Source organism: Panthera onca, chromosome F1, assembly GCF_046562875.1.
Source record: "Panthera onca isolate mPanOnc1 chromosome F1, mPanOnc1 haplotype 2, whole genome shotgun sequence".
NCBI lineage: Eukaryota > Metazoa > Chordata > Mammalia > Carnivora > Felidae > Panthera > Panthera onca.
The window spans coordinates 5,360,236-5,379,018 of NC_138355.1; the positions used below are offsets into that span (position 1 = coordinate 5,360,236).

General features: G+C 51.6%; 2 long non-coding RNA genes across 2 annotated transcripts in view; both read left to right on the plus strand.

The window, feature by feature from the left end:
• The window catches only part of LOC145713337 (uncharacterized), a 385,846-nt gene that overhangs the window by 93,861 nt on the left and 273,202 nt on the right, over positions 1-18,783 (plus strand). The window lies entirely within an intron of this gene.
• LOC132685919 (uncharacterized) lies at positions 11,561-15,407 on the plus strand. The gene is made up of 3 exons (XR_009613342.2): positions 11,561-11,788; positions 12,361-12,449; positions 14,665-15,407. It is a non-coding gene; the product is annotated as an uncharacterized LOC132685919 (long non-coding RNA).

The window sequence follows — 18,783 nt, forward strand, 5'->3', positions numbered from 1 at the left end:
AACTTTATTTACTATCATTTTTTAAAATTCCAGTATAGCGAACATACAGTGTTACATAGTTTCAGACGTACCACATCACCCAGTGCTCATCACAACAAGTGCCCTCCTTAATCCCCATGTCCTATCTCCCCCATCCCCCACCACCTCCCCTCTGGTGACCAGAAGTATGTTCTCCGTAGTTAAGAGTCTATTTCTTGGTTTGTCCCTTTTCCTGTTTGTTTTGTTTCTTAAATTGCACAAATGAGCGAAAGCATATGGTATTTTTTTTCTCTGACTTGTTCCACATAATGCACTCTAGCTCCATCCACGTTATCGCAAATGGTAAGTCTTCATTCTTTATTTATGGCTGAATAATATTCCATGGTGTGTGTATGTGAATATACTTTATCTCGTATGTCATTTGCAAATATCCTCTCCCATTCCCTAGGCTGCCTTTCAGTTTTGTTGTTTCCTTCGCTGTGCAGAAGCTCTTTATTTTGACGTAGTCCCATGGCTTATTTTTGCTTTTATTTCTGTTGCTTCAGGAAACATCTAGAAAAACGTTGCTACAGCCGATGTCAGAGACATTACTGCCTGTGTTCTCTGATAGGATGTTATGGTTTCGGGTCTCACATTTAGGTCTTCAGTCCATTGTGAATTTATTTTTGTATGTGGGGTAAGAAACTGGCCCAGATCCATTCGTCTGTGTGTCGCTGTCCAGTTTTCCCAGAACCATTTGCTGAAGAGTCGGTCTTTTTCCCACTGAATATTCTTTTCTGCTGTGTCGAAGATTAGTTGACCATATAGTTGTGGGTCTACTTCTGGGTTTTCTGTCCTGTTCCATGTGTCTGTTTTTGTGTCGGTACCATATAGTTTCGATGACTACAGCTTTGTAACACAGCTCGAAGTCCGAAATCGTGATGCCTCCAGCTTTGCTCTTCTTTTCCTACATTACTTTGGCCTTTGTGGTTCCATACAAGGTTCAGGATTGTTAGTTCTAGCTCTGTGAAAAATGCTGCTGGTATTTTGGTGATAGCATGAAATGTGTAGATTGCTTTGGGACATATAGACATTTTAACAATATTTGGGGCGCCTGGGTGGCACAGTCGGTTAAGCGTCCGACTTCAGCCAGGTTACGATCTCGCGGTCCGTGAGTTCGAGCCCCGCGTCGGGCTCTGGGCTGATGGCTCGGCGCCTGGAGCCTGTTTCCGATTCTGTGTCTCCCTCTCTCTCTGCCCCTCCCCCATTCATGCTCTGTCTCTCTCTGTTCCAAAAATAAATAAAAAACGTTGAAAAAAAATTTTTAAAAACAATATTTGTTCTTCCATGAGCATGGAGAGTCTATTTCTTTGTGTTTTCAATAAAGACTTATCCGTATTTTATTTATTTAAAAAAATTTTTTTAATGTGTATTTACTTTTGAGAGAGACAGAGACAGAATGCGAGTGGGTTAGGGGCAGAGCCCCCCCAACGTGGGGCTCGAACTCACGAGCCGTGAGATCAGGACCTGAGCGGAAGTCGGACGCTCAACCGACTGAGCCCCCCAGGCGCCCCGAGACATATCCGTATTTTAGTTTTCAGAGTACAGGTCTTTCCCCTCTTTGGTTAGGTTTATTCCTAGGTATCTTATTCTTTTTGGTGCAGTTGTAAGTGGGATTGTTTCCTTATTTTCTCTTCCTGCTGCTTCATTATCGGTGTATAGAAATGCAACCGGTTTCTGCACATTGATTTTGTATCCTGCGATTTTACTCAATTCATTTATCAGTTCCAGAAGTTTTTTGGTGGAGTCTTTCAGGTTTTCTATATAGAGCTGATAATCTGCATTTTTTAAAATTTTTTTTTAATGTTTATTTATTTTTGAGACAGAGAGAGACAGCACGAACGGGGGAGGTTCAGAGAGAAAGGGAGACCCAGAATCCAAAGCAGGCTCCAGGCTCCAAGCCGTCAGCACAGAGCCCGACGCAGGGCTCGAACTCATAGACCGTGGGATCATGACCTGAGCCGAAGTCAGAAGCTCAACCGACTGAGCCACCCAGGCGCCCCATAATCTGCATTTTAAACAAAAGCCATAAATGAGTCTCCTCATACTCTGAAGCCTGAAGCTGTATCCCAGTCCCAGATCTACCCATATGAGCTGCGTGACCACAAGCAAGGCACTAAACTATTATTTTCAGTGAGCTTCTGTATTGGATATTTATGAAAGAGAGTTTGTAGTCATCGGCTTGCTCAGTTTTCCCAACAAGCTGGAAAGTTGCTCAAGGACAACATCCAGGTGAGGGAATCAGGAGTCTGGTCCACTCTCTCCCTGCCTCGGTTTCTCCCTCTGGGGTGTGACGGTAACACACCCATCACAAGGCTGTCATTGCCTCCATTAGAAACAGAAAAACTAACATTCGGACAAGGACACTAAACTCATCAAAAACTCTGAGTAAAAATACAAGACAAGAAAAATCAATAGAGCTACATTTTAGACATACTGGGTTTGGTTCTTTCCAGTCCCATCACCCATTTATCAAACACTGAGTGATTGCTGTGTAAACTTGTATGCTTCAGAGGGCACTATGACGGGGCACCCGAGGGGCTCAGTGAGTTGAGCGTCCGACTCTTGATTGCGGCTTAAGTCATGGTCTCGTGATTCCTGGGGTCGAGCCCCACATTGGGCTCTGCTCTGACAGTGCAGAACCTGCTTGGGATTCTGTCTCTCGCCTTCTCTCTCTGCCCCTCTCTCCCCCGCCAATAAATAAATAAAAACTTAAAAAAAGGCAGGATCAAGAATACAAAAAGACAATCCTCAGAGTGGCAGATAATAATTGCAAATCGTACATCCAAACTATGTATAAAGAAGCCTTACAGCTTGATAATAAAATGACAACCCAATTCCAAACTGGCAAAGGATCCAAAAAGAGATATAACAGGCCAATAAGCACATGAAAAGATGCTCAACTTCATAGTCATTGGGGAAATGCGAGTCAAAATCACAATGAGATACCCCTCCACACCCACCAGGGTGACTAGGACCAAAAAGATAAAAAGTGCTGGCAAAGTCGTGGAGAAATTCGAACTCCTGTCCGCGGCGGAGGGGAATGTACAATGGGGCGGCCTCTGTGGTCGTTCCTTAAAAGATTACGCACACAATTTCCGTATGATCCTGCAGTTCCACGTCTGGGCGTACCCCCAAAAGACCGGAGGTACTTGTACGCCGTGTTCATAGCGGCTCTATTCACAGTAGTCAAGACAGTAGTCCAGAGGCAGAAGTGAGCCAACGGTCCGTCGATGGCGAGTGGATAAACAACGTGGTGTGGACACAAAATGGAATATCGATCTCCACAAGCAGAGAAGTTCTCACGTGTGCTACCACGGGGATGAACTTTGAAGGCATCATGCTGCGTAAAATAAGCCGGTTGCGAAAAGACAAATATTGGAGGATTTCCTTCTACGAAGTACCTAGAGTGGACACGTTCACAGAGACAGGAGGCAGAACAGTGGTTGCCAGGGGGAGGGAGGAATCGGGGTTGGCGTGCAGCGGGTACTGAGTGTCAGTTTGGAATGATGAGAAAGTTCTGGAGGTGGATGGCGGTGGTGACGGTCGCAGGGCAGTGTGAATGTGCAGAACGCCACTGAGCCGTGCACCTAAAAGTGGTTCAAGAGGGGGCTCCGTCCGTGGTATGTGCGACTCTTGGTCTCGGGGGTTGTGAGTTCGAACCCCACGTTCGGCATAGAGATTACTTAAAATCTTTATGGGCGCCCGGGTGGCTCAGTCGATTAAGCGTCCGGCTCTTGGTTTCGGCTCAGGTCTTGATCTCACAGTTCGTGAGTTCGAGCCCCATGTCGGGCTCTGTGCTGATGGCACAGAGCCTGCTTGGGATTCTCTCCCCCCCCCCCCGCCCCTCCCCCCCTCTCACAAATAAATACATAAACATTAAAAAAATTAAATCTTGGGGCTGGCTTAGTCGGGTGGCTTAGTCAGTTAAGTGTCCAACTTTGGCTCCGGTCACGATCTCACAGTTTGTGGGTTTGAGCCCCATGTCGGACTCTGTGCTCACAGCTCAGAGCCTGGAGCCTGTTTCAGATTCTGTGCCTCCCTCTCTCCCTCTCTCTCTCTCTCTCTCTCTCTCTGCCCCGTCCCCCTTGCTTATGCTCTGTCTCTCAAAAGTAAATAAATAAGCATTTTTAAAAAACAAATTAAAAAAAGGTTACAATGGTAAAGTGTAGATTATGCACACTTTACAATAATTAAAAAAAAAAAACCGTGTTGCAGAAACAGTGCATGCAGTGTGATTCCATTTACAAATATATATGCATAAACTAAAATCTAGAACAACAGGTATCCACTGGTGGTTATCCCTGGATGGTGGAATTATGGGTGATTTTTATTTTCTTTATATCTGTACCACTTTTCTACAGTGAAATTCTTATTTTATAATAAAAGCTATTTTTAAAAGCTATGTCCATATAATGAATATTATTCAGAAATTCAGCACTAGTACATACTACAACATAGCTGAACCTTAAAAACATGCTAAGTGAAAGAAGGCAGTCACAAAAGACCACATATTACACGACTCCATTTATTTATATTAAATTTATTTATTTATTTTTGATTGAGAATAAGTGGGGGAGGGGCCGAGAGAGAGAGGGACAGAGGATCCAAAGCGGGTTCTGTGCTGACAGCAGAGAGCCCGATAGGGGGCTCGAACTCACAAACCGCAAGATCGTGACCTGAGCCGAAATCAAGAGTCGGACCCTCAACCGACAGAGCCCCTCAGGCACCCCGAGTGTTGTTTGGTTCAAACAAAATGAGACAAAACAGAGAAGGGATCATTAAAGCCATTTCCCAGGGCTGAAGTGAGCTCTGCGTGAGGCCACACAGGTAAGACAGCGGGCCCACATCCCAGCACGCAGACCAGCCCCCTGCCCCCTCTCCTGTGTCCCCTTCCCCCAAATTGTACCCAGAAGGAACCACGTGGTGTTTGCCGTGTTTCTGAGACACGACTTCTAACGACTATGCTCAGTGGACCCCAGGGGACTCATGAAGGTCTCTGTTTCTCAGTCTGTGACATGGAGCCCGGACTAAGGAAAAACAACACTTCCTCGAAGGAGTAACGTGGAATAACGCAATCTCTTCCACCAGGTACCTCGTGTAACAAACTATGAAGACGTTATGATAGGTTATCCCACAGGGAGGGAAAGTGGAGAGACCTACTCCCTCCACACACACGAACACACTGTCATTGTCCAGAATTTTCTACAGGAATCGGGGGACATCCACGAGGGGAGCCCACGAGACCACAGCGACCCAAGGAGGGGTTTCTTGTCACCACAGCTTCCAAACCGGAAGGACTGGACGGCTCAACCCAGTGGCTTTTGGATTCTAACCCAGAAGGACTATCCCTTCAGGCCACGTATGTGTCCCCGGCGTGCAAGGACACCCTCGATCAGTGAGCAAAACAAAAAAAGACAACTCTAGTAAACATGACTTTGTTTCTGTTGACATCACTTTTCCCGGAATGTGTCAGGTCTCCACTTGGCTTTTGGATAATTCTGTTCTTCCTGAGTAAACACTGACCGTATCCGTTATTCGCTGCCCCCCAGGTAGATACACCTGCTGTCACATCAGCAGGGGTGCTGGGTGGTCCTCAGCTCACTGATCTAGTAGAATGAGGATCCTACGTCTGGGTTTTCTTGTAATTCAGAGCTGAGGCTCTCTGGTCGATGTTTCTAGTAGAGTTAAGTAAAATCATGTTGCAGTACATTCGATTATCAAATTATGAGACCCCCACCCTCTTTCCAGGCAGGCTCAGGCTCAGGGCCTCTCCCCCTCCTGGTAGTCTCCACAGTGGCCTCTCCAGCAGGCGGCAGATTTCTTTGAAAAAAAAGATTCTTTTTTTAATGTTTGTTTTTGAGAGAGAGAACAAGAGAGAGACAGAGTGGGAGCCGGGGAGGGGCAGAGAGAGAGGCGGACACAGAATCCGAGGCAGGCTCCAGGCTCCGAGCTGTCAGCACAGAACCCGACGCGGGGCTCGAACTCGCGAACCGTGAGAGGATGACCTGAGCCGAAGTCTGACGCTTAACCGACGGAGCCCCCCCCCCCCCCCCCAGGCTCCCCAGAAGTGCCAGGTTTCTTACTGGTGCCTCAGTGCTTCCAAGAACACAACAGCAGAAGCTACCGGGAGGCTGGGACTGGCCCAGCGTCACTTCTGCCCACATCCTCTTCGTTAAGGCGAGCCACGGGTCAGCTCAGATGCCGGACGAGGGGAGTACATCCTGGGACGCACGGTTCATTGAGGGCCCTCAGTGTAACCGACTCCCACACCTCGGACAGGTGACTTTGCCTCTCTAGGCCTCATTTCCTTGTATTAAATGATGGTTATAATTCAACCTACTTGGTTGGATTGAAATGGAAAATAGAAAAGTAAGATACTTAGAGCGTCTCACGTGCTCTAAGTGACCGGCTGATGGTATCACCCAACGTGCGGGACTCCTGGGTGGCCTCATCGGTTCTGGGTGATTGCCTGATACGCTTATCCCCTCAGGAAATACGGCTGAAGGGAAGACAGTGATTTTTGGATCTGGATGATGCGGGCACGACATAAAGAAGCCCTCATGTTGTATGAGCGAAAATACATCTTCAGGGAGGACACTCACAGCCCACGTGTCATTATCACCACTTTGTAGCTGGATGAGCTGAGGCCCAGAAAAGGAGAGTAACTTGCCCCAGATCACATCCGTTTTCATTCAAGGCACATTTATGACGCACGTCCTAAGTACAAGGCACGGAGGACAGAAAAGGCCGTGTCTGCTGGAAGCTTCCCATCCAGTGAGCGGGACAGGAGCAAACGGAATGTGCAAACACAGGACGCAATGCCCACCGTGTGGGGTCGGGGGCGTAGTTAGGGTCGGGAAAGGCTTCGGAGGGGGTGATGCTGGAGTCGAAACTGAAAAGGGGGCTTCTCTAGGCCCTGCAGGTGGGATGTGGACTCCGGTATAAGGCAAAGAGGTATGAAAGGGCATGGGCCGTAAGTGCTGGCCTAGGATGCCTAACCAGGCCATCTGATCCCTCGTGTGCACCTGTCTAGCGCCCAAAACGTCCCTCTGGGGGAAATGAGCCAAGGTCATGTAGAGATGAATGGCATAATCTGGGCATGAGTCAGTTTTGCTGTGTGTGCGCAAGCAAAAATAGAAGAGAGAAGCTGTCCACTTCAGAACAAGGCTGGCCGAATGGTGTTAAAAATGATCTCCTTGGTCTTTGAGACCCGCATCCCCGCTCGGTCACGCATTCGGCCAGCACGTCCTGGGTCCCGCCCCGACGCCAGGTACTTGCTTGGAGCCGAGAGAGCAAAGGTGAATCAGACGGTGCCCACGGGCCTGCAGATCACAGAACAGGGTGGAGAGGAACAGTGCCCGAGCAGACGGTCACTTCAGTCCCCAACAACACGGGCGTTTCTGCAGGACTGAAGGGCTAGACGACAGAAAGAGCTGAGAGACTGAACGTGGACAGACCTCCAAATATATTGTAGAATGAATCAAGGGTGGATTTTAAGGAATTCCTTCCAGAGGGGCGCCTGCTTAAGCGCCCGACTTCGGCTCAGGTCGTGATCTCACGGTTTGCGGTTTCGAGCCCCGCGTCGGGCTCCGTGCTGACAGCTCGGAGCCTGGAGCCTGCTTCGGATTCTGGGTCTCCCTCTCTCTCTGCCCCTCCCCTCTTGCAGTCTGTCTGTCTGTCTGTCTCTCTCAAAAATAAATAAACATTAAAAAAAATTAAAAAGAAACATAAAAACTGCTAACTGGAGCGCCTGGGTGGCTCAGTTGGTTGAGCAGCCAACTTTGGCTCAGACCATGATCTCACGGTTCATGAGTTCGAGCCTCACGTCGGGCTCTGTGCTGTCAGCACGGAGCCCGCTTCAGATCCTCTGTCCCTCTGTCTGCTCCTCCCCTACTCGTGCATGCGTGCGCTCTTTCTGTCTCTCTCAAAATAAAAAAATAAACATTAAAAAAAAAAAAAAAAAAGCAGACCAGAAAGAAATGTACCAAAATGTTACTAGTAGCTCGCTTTGGTTATTTCGTTGTTATTTGGTGGTTGTTGGTTATTTTGTTTCCTTCTTTTCTGGCCCATTTGATTTTAAGCCTTAGACTATCTGCACGCCTGTGGAAATGGTTATTTTGCATTTATATAATCACCAGCCGTTACCATTTACAGATTACCCGCTACGCATTAGTCACTAGCTAACGCTACCTACACTTTTCTCGCTTAATTCGTATAACCCATCGAGAGCAGCGCTGTTATTATCCCTCATTTTACTAATGTACCAAGAGTTTATGAAACTTTCTAGGATCGCACAGCCAGTAAACTTGTGTTCCTCGTCCCAGAGTGGCTGGAGTGGCTCCAGTCTGTCAACAGAACGAGCACAAGCTTTGCAAAGTCTCTCTTCTAGTAAAGCTTCTTCATGGTGCTTGTTGATTAATTTAAAAATATAGGGGCACCTGAGTGGCTCAGTCGGTTGAGCATCCAATTTCGGCTCAGGTCATGATCTCGCAGCCCATGAGTTCGAGCCCCACGTTGGACCGTGTGCTGACAGCTCGGAGCCTGGAGCCTTCTTCGGATTCTGGGTCTCCCTCTCCCTCTGCCCCTCCCCCGCTCCTGCTATGTCTCTCTCTCTCTCTCTCTAAAAAATAAATAAACATTTAAAAAAATAATACTAAGGGGCTCCTGGGTGGCTCAGTCGATTGAGCACCCGACTTCAGCTCAGATCACGATCTCTTGGTTCGTGGGTTCGAGCCGCGCACTGGGCTCTGTGCTGATGGCTCGGAGCCTGGAGCTGCTTCGGATTCTGTCCCCCTCTCTGCCCTGCCCCCACTCATGCTGTGTTGGCTCCTTGATCATGTATTGGCCCTGCTTGATCCCACCCATATTTATTGCATGGATCTTATGTGCAGGACAGAGTGCTCTCCAGAGCACTTCCAGAGAGGAGACCTACCTGGTTCTTTGGTTGCAAGCGTTCTCGGCTTTATGGTGTCACACGCATGAGCAAACACATGGGTATTTAATAACTATTTGTGCATTCCCTGGCTCCCACCCCCGGCCCTGGAACTTGTCTTCCTCCTATGACCTTAGCCTTTTAGCTCTAATCCTTCCCCTGGGCCTCTGTGTCCAGGAACCACGTTGCATCTCCGTTGACCACCAGCATTTTTGTCCTCTCAAAGTTATTCATTTCTTCCTGCATTATTCGAATTCCTCTTCTAAAGCATAATTTCTTCCCCCAACGAGGCATATGGATTTTTGTCTATATTTAGTTCTTGGCTTTTTTTTTTTTTTTTTTTTAAAGATTTTATTTGTAAGTGATCTCTACACCCAACACGGGGCTCGAACTCACAACCCTGAATGCGATCAAGAGTCGAATGCTCAGGGCGCCTGGGTGGCTCAGTGGGTTAAGCGTCCGACTTTGGCTCAGGTCATGAACTCACAGTTCAGGAGTTCGAACCCCTCGTCGGGCTCTCTGCTGACAGCTCGGGGCCTGGAGCCTGCTTCTGATTCTGTGTCTTCCTCCCCTCAGTTTCTCCCCTGCTCACACTCTGTCTCTCTCTCAAAATAAATAAAGATTAAGAAAAAAAAAAAGTTGCATGCTCCACTGCCAGCCGGGCACCCTGGCTATTTTTTAAATTAAAAAAAATTTAATTTCTTTAAAGTAAGCTCTATGCACAACGTGGGGCTTGAACACATGACCCCGAGATCAGGAGTCTCATGCTCCACCAGCTGAGCCACCTGGGCTGCCGCTAACTCTGGCTTTTTATTCCCCTCTCCTCCTCTGTTCTCATGTTGTATTTTCTTCTTCTTCTTCTTCTTCTTCTTCTTTTTTAATGTTTATTTATTTTTGAGAGACAGAGGGCAAGTGGGGGAGGGGGAGAGATGGGGGGGGGACAGAGGATCTGAAGCGGTCTCTATGCTGACAGAAGCGAGCCCAATGCGCTCATGAACTTCGAGATAGCGACCTGAGCCGAAGTCAGACGCTTAACCGACAGAGCCACCCAGGTGCCCCGTCCATTGATTCTTTCCTTGATTTATTCCCTGTTTCAGCAAACATTTACTGGGATCCCACGATGTTCAGGAGATGAGGAGTCACAGACACTATTGGGGAATGAGGAGAACTTATAGGTCAGATAAAATAGAAGAAGTACACCCCTCTGGGTAGACACAACCCCAAGTCGTGGAGCTTGATTAGGAAAGAGCAGGCTGGATTTCAGCCCTCATTCATCCCCCTGGCTGGGCATCCCCCTTGTGCGGTGTACAAACTCATTAACCGTACATGGAGGCCCGAAGAATAAAGATAAACAGAACATGGGTCCTGACTGCTGGGATCTCAGTCTGCAATGGAGAAACACACAGGCAGGCATACCCACTGTTTTTGATGGTTTATCAAGTTTATCAGAGGTGGCCAAAGAGCACGAGGCATCTGCAAGTAATTGTTATGGGGGCACCTGCCTGGCTCAGCAGGTTGAGCATCTGACTTTGGCTCAGGTCACGATCTCATGATTCATGAGTTAGAGCCCCACATCGAGCTCACTGCTGTCACTGCAGACCCTGCTCCGGATCCTCTGCCCCCCCCCCCCCCGCCCCTCCCTCCTGCTCGCAGCCTCTCTCTTTCTCAAAAATAAACATTGGGGCGCCTGGGTGGCTCAGTCGGTTAAGCGTCCCACTTCAGCTCAGGTCATGATCTCATGGTTCCCGAGTTCCAGCCCCATGTCGGGCTCTGTGCTGACAGCTCGGAGCCTGGAGCCTGCTTCAGATTCTGTCTCTCTCTCTCTCTCTCTCTCTCTCTCTCAAAAATAAACAAATAAATACAAAACAAACACTTAAAAAAAGAATACCTTGTTACGGCTTTTTGGGAGAGACAAATGCTTTTAATTTGGTCAGTTTCTAAGTAGGAGAGTGTATGTGCACACTCTTAGATGATGCCGTCCCGCATAGCACTAACTCATTGTAAAGTCACTTGTCTTTACAAACGTTTTTCTTGGGGCGCCTGGGTGGCTCAGTTGGTTAAGTGACCCACTTCGGCTCAGGTCATGATCTTGCAGTTTGTGAGTTCCAGCCCCGCGTCCGGCTCTGTGCTGACAGCTCAGAGCCTGGATCCTACTTCAGATTCTGTGTCTCCCCCTGTCTCTACCCCTCCCCTGCTCGCGCTCTGTGTCTCTGTCTCTCAATAATAAATAAATGTTAAAAAAAAAAAAGAAACGTTTTTCTTTTAAATCACAGCCCCACCCCCCCAAACTTGCACAGTATTTTTGTCCTACCCTTCCTTCCCCTGCTCGGAGAGTGCCCACCAGGCGGGCACGGTGAGCCAATGAGAGCGGGCTGAGCCGTGCCACCTGAGCCAATGAGAGCGGGCCGTGCGGTGAGCCAATGAGAGCGGGCTGAGCGGTGCCACCTGAGCCAATGAGAGCGGGCCGTGCGGTGAGCCAATGAGAGCGGGCTGAGCGGTGCCACCTGAGCCAATGAGAGCGGGCCGTGCGGTGAGCCAATGAGAGCGGGCTGAGTGGTGCCACCTGAGCCAATGAGCGCCAGCAGGCACCTCCTACTGCACGAGCTCTCGGGCAATGAAAATCCCGCGTCCACCTGGTCGCGCGCGTTCTGGGAAGAGGTTCGTTGCCCTGTGGTTTGTCCTTCTGCGTCTGTTTTGTTTCTGAGCCACGGTGGCCGGCTTTGGAAGTAGTGGGGCCGGACCTGTTTCAAAGGAGCCAAGGGAAGTATCCTGTTGGATTTCAACGGACACTAAAGGGGCCTTGAAGGAAACAGTCCAGGAAGGGCAGATCGACAGGTGAGTAGGGATTGGGGTGGGGGGAGGGAGAAGAGAGAGAGGGGGAGGAGGGCACAGAGAAGCTAAGTTTTGATAGGGCTCCAGGAACTGGTAAGGAAACCTGAAAAAAACTGGTCAGCCTCGGGGCCGGGAGCTCAGGCAGCAGACTTTGGCTCGGTTCAGTACAGCCGCTTTTTTTTTAACGGTGAACGGAGTGACCTTACGAGGCAGTGGACTATTCAAGCACCGCGAGGCTGACCAGCGCTCAGGCGTGTTGTGCAAAGGATTTTTACACTGGCAGGGAGGCTGGCCCAGATCGGGGTTCTTAAACGGTTTGGGGTCAGGTGCCTCCTGAGAACCTGAAGAAACGTGAGGACGCTTCTTTTCCTCTGAACAGCTCATGTGCCCGCTGAGTTGATTATTTATGGCAGCACAATAAACACCCCCAAGAGCTTTATGCACGTTATACATTGTATCAAGTGTGTATTATATATTTTACGTGTTGTGTAGAGTCTATGAGTTCACCGTTTCTGTGGGTCAGGGATTCTGAAGCAGCTTAACTGGGTGATTGTGGCTCATGATTTGATTCACAGGGAAGTTGAGGCTTTGACCGCGGCTGCAGTCATCTGATGCAGTGGCTTTGTCCCCCCAGGGGACATTTGTGACCGTCACCAAAGGCAGTGTACGTATGCCCTTGGCGTCAGTGAGTGGAGGCCAGGAATGCTGTTAACGGCCCCCGCTCCGTTACAAAAATTATCCAGCCCCAAATGTTCATAGTGTCAAGGTTGAGAAGCCTTATTTCATTTCAGTCCCTTAATTTATTTGCTTTCCATTAAATACGAGCTCTTTCCAAGATGGTGGTTCCGAGAGGGTTTCTTGGAATAACAAAGAACGGGCTATATATATTTAAACATTTGACTTAGGTCTTTTTAAAGATTTTCTATAAAATCATTTTTCTTTTCTTTCTTCTTCTTCCTCTTCTTCTTCTTTTTTTTAAGATTTTATCTTTAAGTTATCTCCACACCCAATGTGGGGCTTGAACTCGCAACCCCAAGATCAAGAGTCCCATGCTCCACCGACGGAGCCAGCCAGGCACCCCTGAAATCATTTCTCGAAACGATTTTCTCTTCGAAACGGAGAAGGAAGTGCTTACAGGCTTCAGGATGTAAAATGGCTTTCTCAGTCCGGTGGCTCCATAGATCGAGGGGGGAAAACTCTTAAGACAGGTGGTTCCTTGCCCTTGAAATGCCTCAGCTGAGCACCTGGGACAGAATATCAACGGAGCCAAGGTGTTTAAAAACTGGGGCCCGGGGCCCGAGCGGCTCAGTCGAAGCATCCGGCTCTCCATTTCGGCTCAGGTCATGATCTCACGGTTCCTGAGTTCGAGCCCCGCGTCAGTCAGCACAGAGCCTGCTTGGGATTCTGTCAAAATAAGTAAATAAACATTCAAAATCAAACCCAACCAAACTGGGTCCGGGCGTCTGTCCTGGCCCGGAAGAGGTGCCGGGTTGACCCCGTGCCGCCCCTCAGTCCCGTTGGGCACCGGCAGGGGGTGTGGAGAGAACGTTCAGGCTCAGCCACTGCTCCCTCTGTGCCCCATGCGTCACCCTGCGGGGGCACCCAGGGGCCGGTGGGTTCACTGCACCCTCACGGGCGACGTCCTGGGTTTCAATCGACCTTTTCGGGGGTCACTCAGGACGGGGACTTCTAAGGTGAAGGGGACCCTGCTGGGGACTCCGTTCTGGACTTCCCACTGCCCAGGCCCAGCACACCCTTGGCCAGGCTGGGCGCAGGCTCCGCCCCTCCCCGGGGGCCTCCACCCCTCCACCCCTCGGGGAGCGGAGGAGGGGGCCCGGACACCCCTGCTTCGCTCCTTCTTGCCCCTATTAAGGACAAACAAATCGACGCTTTTTCATTTCGAGCATTTTCGTCATGCGAGCCGGTAAGCGTCAGCACTCAGGGCCCATCTGGGGGACGTTGCCTCAGCTCCTGGAGCTTGTCCAGGTCTCACAGTGGGGACTCGCCCCTCTAGCGCTGTCCCTTATTCTCCATCAGCCAGAGAGCTCACCGATTCCCCCGCCTCGGGGTCCACCCTCGACCAGGTGGGCCTTTCCCTCTGTAAAACCCAACCTCCCAGTCGGAAAAGACGACGGTGCTTTGGAAGTGCAGAAAAACGTCTCTCCAGCGGGCGGTGCCCGGGCGCAAGGCCTGGAAGGAGTTGTCTCGGGCACCGAGGCCACAGCCCTCTGTCAGGCAGCGTTCTGGGACTAAGGGCCAGGAGCCTCTTGGGGATGAAGCCCCGCAGGTGCTAATGGGCCCCGGTGGGGGGGGGGGGCAGCAGGTGAAGGAGGCCCCAGCAGGGAGCCACCGTGGTGCCCTCTGCCCCCGCCAGTGTCTTCTGTCTCAGGCCTGCCTTGGGGAAAACTCAGGAGAGACTGGGATACCGGGGACCGAGTGCAGGGGCGAGGAGAGCGTGGCCGGAACACAGAGACTCCCCAACCATGTTAAAAACATTCATTGTTGGGGCGCCTGGGGGGCTCAGTCGGTGGAGCGTCCGACTTCGGCTCAGGTCGTGATCTCGCGGTCTGGGAGTTCGAGCCCCGCGTCGGGCTCCGCGCTGACAGCTCGGAGCCTGGAGCCCGCTTCGGATTCTGGGTCTCCCTCTCTCTCTCTGCCCCTCCCCCGTTCACTCACTGTCTCTCACAAATGAATAAGCTTAAAAAAAAAAATCAAAACATTCATTTGTTTCTATGACCTGAATCGAAAGCCTTGTTGTGAAAAACCCTGAAAAACCCCAAAGATTAAAAATCCCCCGTCAGTCCACCAGCCGGAGAGGGACGTTTTTACATTTTGGGGGGGGTTTCTTCTTGATCTTTTCTTTTTTTTTTCTCTTCTAGGCATGTACAGTTAAATGTTTTTCCCACAGAATTGCATCGCGCTGTACCACACAGATTTTTGGAAACCTAAGACGCGGTATTGAACTAATTCTACATCTAATTCCAATTGTAATAAAGTTAATACATGCAGACGGTCTGATGAGCATGTGTAATGGTTGAAACGTTTGACACGGACGGAGGCCGCCGAGAGGGGTACGTGGGGGGCCGGAAGGGCTCCGTGATGACCGGGTGTCGGGGAGACTTTCCGAAGCCACGTGGGTCTGGCTGCCGTGGCCCCACGCCAGTAACTGCGTACCGGGCACCGATCTAAGTCCTTCGCACCTACTAACTCGCGAAAACTGGAGAGGAAAAACACCCACCAGTCCTTGGAAGAGCTCCATGAACAGGTGCCTTGAACCCCACTTTACAGATGAAGAAGAAGGGGGACACGGGGGTTGGCATGCTGTCCGGGGCTCCCGGCTGGACCAGCCAGGTCCAGGCAGTGTGGCAGGGACCACAGTCTCACCCCCGGGGGTCACCGGATCGGGCCCCCCACCCTTCAGGCTACGAGGAGGTCAGAAGAGGGCAAACCCGGAGCTCGCTCCATTCAGAGGCATGACCTCTTGCCGAAGTCGGACGCTCAACCGACTGAGCCACACAGCCACCCCCAAAAGCATCTACTTAAAATGAGCAACTCAGTGACTCTGATACCACAACCAAGATACAGAGCATTTCCACTCCCCAACCCCCAGAAGATTGCTCGGAGGTGCGATAATCCTTCCTTTGTACAAAAGACTGAACCCAACTTTCATCGGCTGCTGGGGTAGGTGATGGGGGTTGTCGCTTGGTCCGCCCGTCCAGCACGGTCTGTAGGATTCGGGCAATGAAAGGCATGTCCGGAACTTAGCCCCGTCGTGTACGTGACTGTGCGGCCTTTGGCAAGTGACTCAGCTGTGTCTCAGTTTCCCACCTGGAGACCGTGGACAGTAATGTCTACGTCACAGGGTTGGAGCGAGGGTGGAATGAAATGGTGTGCAATGGGGTGTTAAGATTGAAGTTAGGAGGGAGACCTCAAAACACAGCACGTGTGCAGGGGAAACAGTCTGAGAAGAGTCCCAGGCCTCTGAGAACCTCCCGCCAGGTCAGGGGTCAGTGCCTGGGGAGAAGCCGAAACTGTGTTTGAATCTCAGGGTCATCGTGGGGTGTGAAAGGCCATTTGTCTTTTATGGAAGGAAAGAGACCCAGACTTTTCTTCCGGGGGCAGGAGAAAGGTTCCCTTGCTGAACTATTTTAATTTTTTATGTTATCTTATTCTATTTTATAAGTAGGTTCCATGCCCCAAATGGGGCTTGAACTCACAACCCTGAGGTCAAGTTACATGCTCTACTGACTGAGCCAACCAGACACCCCATATTTATTTATTTAAAAAAAATTTTTTTTTAATGTTTATTTTTGACAGAGGGAGAGACAGGGCATGAGCAGGGGAGGGGCGGACAGAGAGGGAGACACAGAATCAGAAGCAGGTTCCAGGCTCTTAGCTCTCAGCCCAGAGCCCGACACAGGGCTTGAACTCACAGACCATGAGATCGTGACCTGAGCTGAAGTCGGATGCTCAACTGACTGAGCCACCCTGGCGCTCCCTGCCCCCAATTTTTTTTAATGTTTATTTTTGGGAGAGACAGAGACAGAGCATGAGCAGGGGAGGGGCAGAGAGAGGGAGACACAGAATGCGAAGCAGGTTCCAGGCTCCTAGCTGTCAGCACAGAGCCCAACACGGGGCTCAAACTCACGAACTGTGATGTCATGACTTGAGCCAAAGTGGGATGCTTAACCCAGGCGCCCCTATTTTTTTTAAATGTTTTGGGGCGCCTGGGTGGCTCAGTCAGTTAAGTGTCCCACTTCGGCTCAGGTCATGATCTCGTGGTTCATGGGTTCGAGCCCCACGTCGGGCTCTGGGCTGACAGCTTGGAGCCTGGAACCTGCTTCGCATTCTGTGTCTCCCTCTCTCTCTGCCCCTCACCCATTCTCTCTCTCTCTCTCTCTCTCTCTGTTTCTCTCTCTCAAAATAAATAAGCTTTAAAGAAAATGTTTTATTTTTAAGTAATCTCTACACCCAACACGGGGCTTGAACTGACACCCCCGAGACGAAGAGACGCACGCCCCACCGACCGACCAGCCAGGCGCCCCCACCCACCGAACAACTTTCAAAGGGCAGCGGGAGAAAACGAAATGGTGTTGATCACGTGCTGTGCTTGTTGGACAGGATGAAGATAAGATGTGCTGGGTGAAGTGTTAGCTTGGCGGGTGTCGCATGCGTTCCCTCAGTCATGGCCACAAGCCAGCTGCCCGGAGCCCAGTCCCTGCCGGGACCACCCGCCCTGCCCGCAGAGGGCCGCCGGCCCCACCCCGGGGTCTTCACCACCTGTCACGGCCCGTCACACTGTCCCTGGTGTCCTGGGCACCGCGGTGGCACCGAATCACCACCAGTATGACAGCCGGGACCCGGGAACTGCTCAGGCAAAGGTTTCCCACTCCAGACACGCAGGGGAGGACGGGCCATCCTCGGGGCGAGTTCACGGCAAAACATCAAGAGGAAAATAAGAGCTCAGTTGTCCCAGGAGCGACCTGGGCAGCGTCACCGAAGCCGGACGGTGGCTGCGAGATTAGCCCGAGTACCGCCACTTGAACCATTCCGGGCGCGGGCTCTGTCTCCGTGGTTTCCATCTTCGCAAAAAATCACAGAATGTCTTCGAGATGCTCTGCAGCCGTGGTTTCGAACGTCCAGAGAAGTCCCAGAGGACGTGTGTCCGAACCCACGCCTCTGCGCCCACTCCGCCCCCGTGCGCCGCCTCGGTCCTTGCTGGAGGGCCCGCCTCGGCCCAAACAGGCTGCTGATGCCCGACACCCCACATCCACCTCCCTTGCGGCTGGGGCTCTGGCGTGTGGCCCGACCTGGCCTATCAGTCCCCGGGGACCAACGGAGAAAAGTCTCTTTTTTCCCTTTTTTTCCGGGAGAAAGAGAACGACGAGGGGGCGACTGTCTCCTTCCCTGCTGTCCGCCGCGTGGCCAGTGTGAAGGGAAAGCCCAGAGAACAGAGCCGAATTAGAACCCCACCTTCTAGGAGTTATGGACCCAGCAGAGGAGGCCGCGGACCGGATCCCGGGCTCCTCACTCTCCTGCCATTGGCTCTGTCCTCACCGTCCTCCAGGGGCTAGTCATCGGCCGAGAGAGGGGCCGAGGCAGCTGCGACACAGGCCTCCGGGCCACACGGGGCTGGCTCTTCACCCTCTGGGGGGGGGGGCGGGGGGGCGGGGGGGGTCGGTCCGAAGGGGACTCGTGAGGAACATCACGCTGGAAAATCCAGCTCAATTCTTTTTTTTACGTTTACTTATTTTGGGCAGGGGGAGGGGTGGAGAGGGAGAGAGACGATCTCAAGCAGGGTCCATGCTAACGCGGGCCTCGAACCCACGAACCGTGGGATCGTGACCTGAGCCGAAATCAAGAGCCGGACGCTTAACCGACTGAGCCCCCGCAGGCGCCCCAAAACAGCTCCGTTCTGACCTGCGTGGGGACCGCGGGCAGAGTCTGCTACTTCCTTGAGCCTCGGTTTCCACAGCTGCCGACTCCACACTAGGTAGTCACCGGGTCCTTGCTGCCACCTGTGGCCGATTTCTTCCTGGTCGGTCCTTCCGTGGCCGGAAAACGCAGCCCATCGGCCAGATGTGGCCCAGAGAAGGAACCGGGGGTAGGGGGTGGGGGGTCTAGAGAATCGGCTTTCTTCTTTCCTTTTGCCGAGAGAGCCCGCGCGCCCAGGACACCGAGGACCCCGCCGCCTGCCTGTTAGCGGGCACAGCGAGGCAGGACCCTGCTTCCCACCCCCGCGCCCCCACCGGCGCTCGGGCTCCAGGCTCGTCCCCAGCGCCCCACGGGCCTCCCTGCCCGCTGGCTCTGTAGTTCGGGCTCTTGTTGGCTCAGAGCAGACAGAATCCCGTAAAGAGCGTCTTTCTGGGATGCCGGGAAAGTGCTGGGCGGACACGCGGGTCACAACAACTCAAAGCTTTGCTGCCGGCTGCAGAGCAAAGCGGCACACCGGCTTATTCGAATCTCCAAAGCCCGGCCGGGTCCCTGGGTGAGCACCA